Source organism: Pseudopipra pipra, chromosome 1, assembly GCF_036250125.1.
Source record: "Pseudopipra pipra isolate bDixPip1 chromosome 1, bDixPip1.hap1, whole genome shotgun sequence".
Classification (NCBI taxonomy): Eukaryota; Metazoa; Chordata; class Aves; order Passeriformes; family Pipridae; genus Pseudopipra; species Pseudopipra pipra.
In genome coordinates this window covers 41,224,355-41,230,624 of record NC_087549.1, presented here as the reverse complement: position 1 = coordinate 41,230,624, position 6,270 = coordinate 41,224,355, and the positions used below count along the sequence as shown (strand labels likewise).

Below are 6,270 nucleotides of genomic sequence, written 5' to 3'. Positions count from 1 at the left end.
CAGGACACTTTGAATTCCTGCATGGAATATGGTCACAGCTTTGCCTCCACATGGATGAGTGAAGGCAGCAGATGGAAGCTACAAATAACCTAGCATAGGGATAAAGTTGAAAAAATCCTTTAAGTCCTGCTTCTGAGCCTGTGCTGTTTCTGTAGACTATCATTAAGCTGAAGGCAAGTCAGGGTCACAGCCTAAGTGCTGAGGTTCAGCGAGCAGATCTCATGGGAAGGAGCCATTAAGGTTTGCTATCATGAATATTCAATGTTAACACTTAATTTGTAAGTCACAGACTTTCTTTCAGCTGCTCTACTTAGCAGAACATCTACAGCCTAATGTCTCTAGGTGAAGAGTGTTATTTGTTTATTAGAAAACATTCTCAGAATAGCACATTGGAGTACAGCACTTCAGGTTAAGGGCCATTCTTCAAAATTTCCAAATACATGTAAGCTGTGTCCGAGGTGAGGACTCAGTGCACACCAGTGACCCTTTACAGCCCCAGGACATGCAGCTATGACATACTGATGTTTCACAGATACCACAGAGGTCACATGAAGGCTCTTTTTGTACATGGTGCTCCTCAAAAAGATACCAACAATGTAAGACTGTTTCAAGCCTAAGTAACTTCTCCCTCTGAGCTCTAGGGCAGAAGCAGTTCACTGAACACTGATTGCTTAGGGCTCCACAGGAAATTGTATGTTTGAAGAACAACCCTTTTCTGCCACAGGGAATCCAATCATATCAATACAGGGAAAAAAGAAAAAAAAAGGGAAAAACAAAGAAAAAAGAAAAAAAAAAGGGAAAAACAAAGAAAAAAAAGAAAAAAGAAGTAATTCTGCTTATTTTCAGGTATTTCAAATTTTTTTCTTCTATAGTAAAAAATTCCCAGCAAATCAAGAGGCACGTGATACAAATTATACAAAATCCTTGAAAGAACCATTCCAGTATAGGAAATGCATAGTGTTTTAAAGGTACATACGTGTATCTGTATGTGTGTTCGTGTAAGTGTAAGTCAGTGGTGCATGTTGAAATTACTTGTTTCCTTATTACTCTCCTGTTGTAATATTAGCAGAGCCTTTGTGAAAGTCATGTTTTTTCTCGAGTTCAATAGCTTCCTGTTGTTGATTGAAACAGTGAAATTGTACAGCCATCCATGACACTACAATTTCGTACTAAGTTGTATTGACTATTATAACTGAAAACGCGGAGCATGAAAACTCTCAGCTGTTAGTGAGCAGTGGAAGTAGGAAACTTGCTCCAGAGAATAAACTTAGGCACATCAAAATCTTTTTTAATAGTGTTTGAATAAGAAAATATTTTATACAAATCCAAACAACAGTGGCTATCTCAGCTCGATTTCCTTTTGCATGTTAGATCAACAGCAGATAGCAGTAAGCAGCAGACAAGGTGAATTATTCATATATTCCTTTCTAAGTTGAAGCACACTTCTGCAGATAAACCAAGCTGATTAACAATCACCACAGCATTTTTGGATGCTTCAGAGTCTGCTGAACTACTTATTACGGTTTCCTTTTCTGTGAGTGGAATATAGATAAATTCTGTTGCCTTTCAGGACATCTTAGTTAGTGATTTTTTTTATAAAGAAATATATAGAGAGGGTAATTTGAAGTATTTTTTTCCTGACAACAGTTACTTGAAGAGACAGATGTGTAAAATTAGCAGGTATTTTGAAATTAGAGTATGAGCACATAGAAGAAGTTATATTTTCATTATTCCTTTTCCTTCCCTGTGTATTCACAATTGACTTACCATTTCAGAAGGAAGCAAGTGAAATTATGGACTCAAAAGCCAGGAGATGCATGTAGAAAATGCAGGTGAGACCCTGGTGAGCAGCAAGTGAACGCACCTCACTTGCTGTGGGCCAGTGACTGGGTGAGCAACTGTGCACTTTGGGCAAGCACTGTCCTGCTATAAAAAAAAAAATCTATGCTGAGGAAGCATAATGTTAAGGAAGAACTGCAAATGAGAATATTTCTGCAGAAGACAGGGGTAGTTATTTCGTAAGACTAAATGGTGCAAAAAAATAGGGCATTAGACTCATGACCTAGAGTCCTTACATCATTACCAGAAAGAAAAACTTTTCTTTTTTCCTTTTCTTTTTTGAAAATTGTTTTGCCTTTTTTAGCAGTGGGAGAGAATATACACCAAATGATGGACATTAAAAAAATAACTTCTACTAAAAAACCAACGTGTCTTTGCCTTGGTGATGCTACCAGAGCTAGTTCTAACTGAATATACTTCTTTTATTTCCAGAATATGAAATATAAATTGCTTTTAATGCTTTTGGTTTATCAGGCTCACATTTGAATCATGTTTGGCAATATTGTCTGATTTTTCATTATTTTTTCCATAAATACTGTATGATGCATTCCATGTATATCATATACCATATATACTAATTTGTTTTTATGTACTCCACTTGCTAGAGGACAATAAGAATTTTATATTCCCATTTAAAAAAAATGTGCCTCAGGTCTAATAATAGCATATCTTAGAGTCAATGTTCCCAATTCTTTACTGCAGCTTGTGTGACAGCTTTATCTACTTATTAGTAATATACCTACCTGAGAAATTACTCTCAAAATGGAACATTTCATTGTGTATTTTCACCTTCAGGAAACTAATTTAGAGCTGCAGAGAGAGGTTACTAAAGCCTGAGGGAAAAATACTTAATACCATTTTGCTGCAAAAGATATGTATTTGAATTTTAACCGAGACCTTAGAAAGATCATATTGCCACCTGTTCACCCACTGCCCTTTCACTCCCTCTCCCCTGCCCCCATTGACATAAAACTTTTACATTCAGACAGTTGCAGCATCGTGCTGCTAACTACTATGATTTTTCAATTTAAGGAAGTGAATTCCCCAGTTTTAAACCTCCAGATTATCAGTCTTTTCTTTCTCAAGCTATGCAGTATCAGACCTGGGCTTGACTTAGCTACTGGCTCTCACTAAACCCAGGAACTGTAGTGCCATTTCTAATTCAGAGAACCCAACAAGTCAAAACTCCAAGAGTGATTAAGTACCCACTACAGACCAAACCCACAAAGATTTGCTCAAGGTACCATTTTTTAAAAAAGGAATAAAAATGTGGTTTCAGGGGGACACTTATATGTTTCTCTCTCTTTTTTTTTTAATTATTTGTTTTCCATTTCGAGTTGGGAGTGATTCAATCAGTTTATATTATTAATCCAAAAATATCAAAAATTACTTCAGCCATTAAACCTTAAACAATACAGAGCACAGAATGGGGCTTTCAATAGCAGATTGTGACCAAAGTAATATTCTAAAACACTGACATCTCGTGGCATGCTGTAGAAATAACAAAATTCTCCAGAGAGGTGATGTCCTTTTTCAAATGAAGGTCAAGCAGAACAGATGATGCAAAAGATTCAAAATACACGAATATTTTCAATCTCATTTAAAAAAAACAAAAGTGATAGATCTACTTTCTAGCTATATCATTATCAAAAACAACATTGAAGTAGTTTCACAAAATACTAGGGTAAATGCTACATTAAACAGCACTAAGATAAAATACTTAAGAGCATTTTGCAATTACTTAGGAATCTTTTTTCCATTAACACTGTTAATAAATTGGACAGCCTTTTAGGTAAGCACAATGGAATGTGTAATGCCAATAAAGCACTTTAGTAACAGGTCACATAATTAAGGAGCAAATAATCACCCTGGAAACAAAGATGATGATTTTGAAGTGGTTTCATTATTGGGTACATCACAAGGTGATTGTCATTAAACTAAAACGATAGTGTATTCTTGAACTAGAGGAAAATAAGTGCCATACAGCAAGAGAGCTGGTGTTCCATTCCCACCTCTTCTGAATCAGCCCTAGAGAAAAGTCCACCATGTCTGGCTACTCCAGAGAGTCAAGCAAATGACCTCTTCTAATAATAGTAGCAAAGTCTCCTTTTTTTGTAATTGGTACTGCTGAAATACCTCTTAAAAATATCTGTTCTCAATTCTCAAAATATAGTAGAACTGACATTGATCAAAAAAACTCCCAAACAAATTACTTCCAGTCACAATCAGCTTTTTTTGATTTTACAACCTGACTACTTGCACTCGCATTAGCTACACTTAATTATATCTCCAGTGGTGGCCTTTAGAAAGTGCTGTTAAAAGATCACAAAGTCTTCATTCTAGACAATTCAGACATCTTACCACCATTTAATTTTAATGTTGTTCATATGAATTTTCTCTCTGTTCTCTGTTTCACTGACCTTGTCTTTGCTAACAGCTGCCTAGGGTAGCATTTCCTGCTTGGCTAAGTTCGTTCTAACTGTGATGCAACCTTGTCAACTGCAAGAAATTAGTGTAATTTAATACCCTAACCTCAATGTTAGCAGAAGAACATAAAAGCAGGCTGTAGAGCAGAACCAAAGAACAGACAGGTTTTATTAGCTTTATCAGTTCTAGTCCAAATTCTAAACTTGGTACTGTAATATTAGTTTTGACAATAGCAAACAACCTTTTTTTTCTCAGTTCTGGAATTTTCTCTGGCATTTGATAGAGAAATGAAAGATCACCAGTATTAATGACATGACCAACGGGAGTGAGCAGCTAAGGCAAAAAGTTTGAAGTAAAACTGACTAGGATCCTTCAAATCCTCATGAGAGGAAGGGAATGCTTGAGGTGCTACCAACAGCGAAGAAACCTAATTTTCTCCAGCACTTCACATTATAAACTAGAAGACCCCTGAATTGTAACTGTTACCAGAAAATAGATAAACTATGGTTATTGATGTCACTTTGTTTAATCTATCTATGGTGGTCAGGGAGTTTGGGAATTCTGCTATCAGAGAAGAACTTCCTCTCTATGATTCTTGACCTTGGAAACTGTCTGCTGACTGTCAGGGTTTCCAAAGACTGCACTAGTGAACTACCACCCTAGAAAAGATGTGTACAGGAACAATGTTTGCAAACTCTCTTAATACAGTAGAAGATGAAATATAATTTTGCTTAGCATAGACACAACTGGGAAAATTATAGCAGCTGAAAGTCAAGCAGGAGTATATGTTAATATGCTAGAATTCTGGAAAGAAAAAAAATACTTTAAAAAATAATTATAAATACAATGAATGAGAAAGAAATGGGAGATAATCACAAACTGGATCACATGAAGAATGAAAGAGATTAGGGAAAATAAATGGGTTATTTTTAGTACTTACACAGTACAAGTGTTGAAAGAGGGAATATATTTGTTGCTTTGTTGGAAATTCTTGATACCTGCAAATTTTATCTTTGTGTCCTGCAAATCTTCCAGATGTCTTAACTGGCAAAATGCATGTTGTTTAGGGTACTTTTTCATTTAGATTTCTATTATGCAGGATATGCTTCTACTTCTGTCATTCACAGTAGATTGTCAACTGTTCAAGCTGGGAAAAAGAGCAGTGGTGTAATGAAAAACTGAAAATAAATTCACTTGTCTCAGATTTTTGCGTCTACTTCTTTTCTGTGTATCTATACATAGAGGAAGAATATGTACATACTGTTGAGAAAGAAGCATACTGATTTGTGCCAGTGAATGGTATGCTGATATCACTGCTGGAATAAACATGCCAAGGGAAGAAAAATGCATTTGCATTTCACACTAGCAAGCTCGGCATTACAATTTTCCTCTTTTCACAAAGTGGTTTTCAATTTTAACCCTGTTTTTTTCTGTGCTAAAAGCTGAAAATATGAGTTAAATGTTGCTGTTTGGAAGACAATAACTAAAGAAGGCAATAAAAATTGATGTCAAACAAAACCCAGGTGCCAGATGACTTTTTTACTCTGAGAAAACAATGAGAAAAGTCCCCATAAATCTAAGTGAAAGTATTTAGTTCTTTCTATAGTTGCTCCTTCTGAACAATCCTAATCACTAAAGCAAGTTAAGCAACAACCTACAAGGAAGCTCTCTCGCTTACTTCCAGGTGAACTCAGAATGTGATAGACTCAACAGTTTTTTATGTGAATTTTCATATGAGGTGCACTGGAAAGGCCCATCTTCTCATCACAGAAGCCCAGTGTGATTGGCTTAGTTAGACATATACATACACAATGTAGCCTATTTAAACTTGCTCCCAACTGTACTGATATCAATAGAAACTTACATGCATAAATGCTACTGTGATACAGCCCTCATAAGATTCAAAGATTCAGAAGGAAGGTCTGATTGTACAAATTGCTGACACTCAGGTCTTCAGGGCATATATGCACTTATCTCCTGCTGAAGGGAATTAAACAGAAGGCA

General features: G+C 35.9%; 1 long non-coding RNA gene across 2 annotated transcripts; it reads left to right on the top strand.

Annotated features, from left to right (window-relative positions):
• Positions 1–499: 499 nt before the first annotated feature.
• On the top strand, positions 500–2,281 carry LOC135413546 (uncharacterized). 2 transcript variants are annotated; one of them, XR_010430282.1, is made up of 3 exons: positions 500–846; positions 1,776–1,832; positions 2,144–2,281. It is a non-coding gene; the product is annotated as an uncharacterized LOC135413546 (long non-coding RNA). The 2 variants fall into 2 exon arrangements; XR_010430281.1 differs by lacking the exon at positions 500–846 and adding an exon at positions 858–968.
• The last annotated feature ends 3,989 nt before the right edge of the window (positions 2,282–6,270 follow it).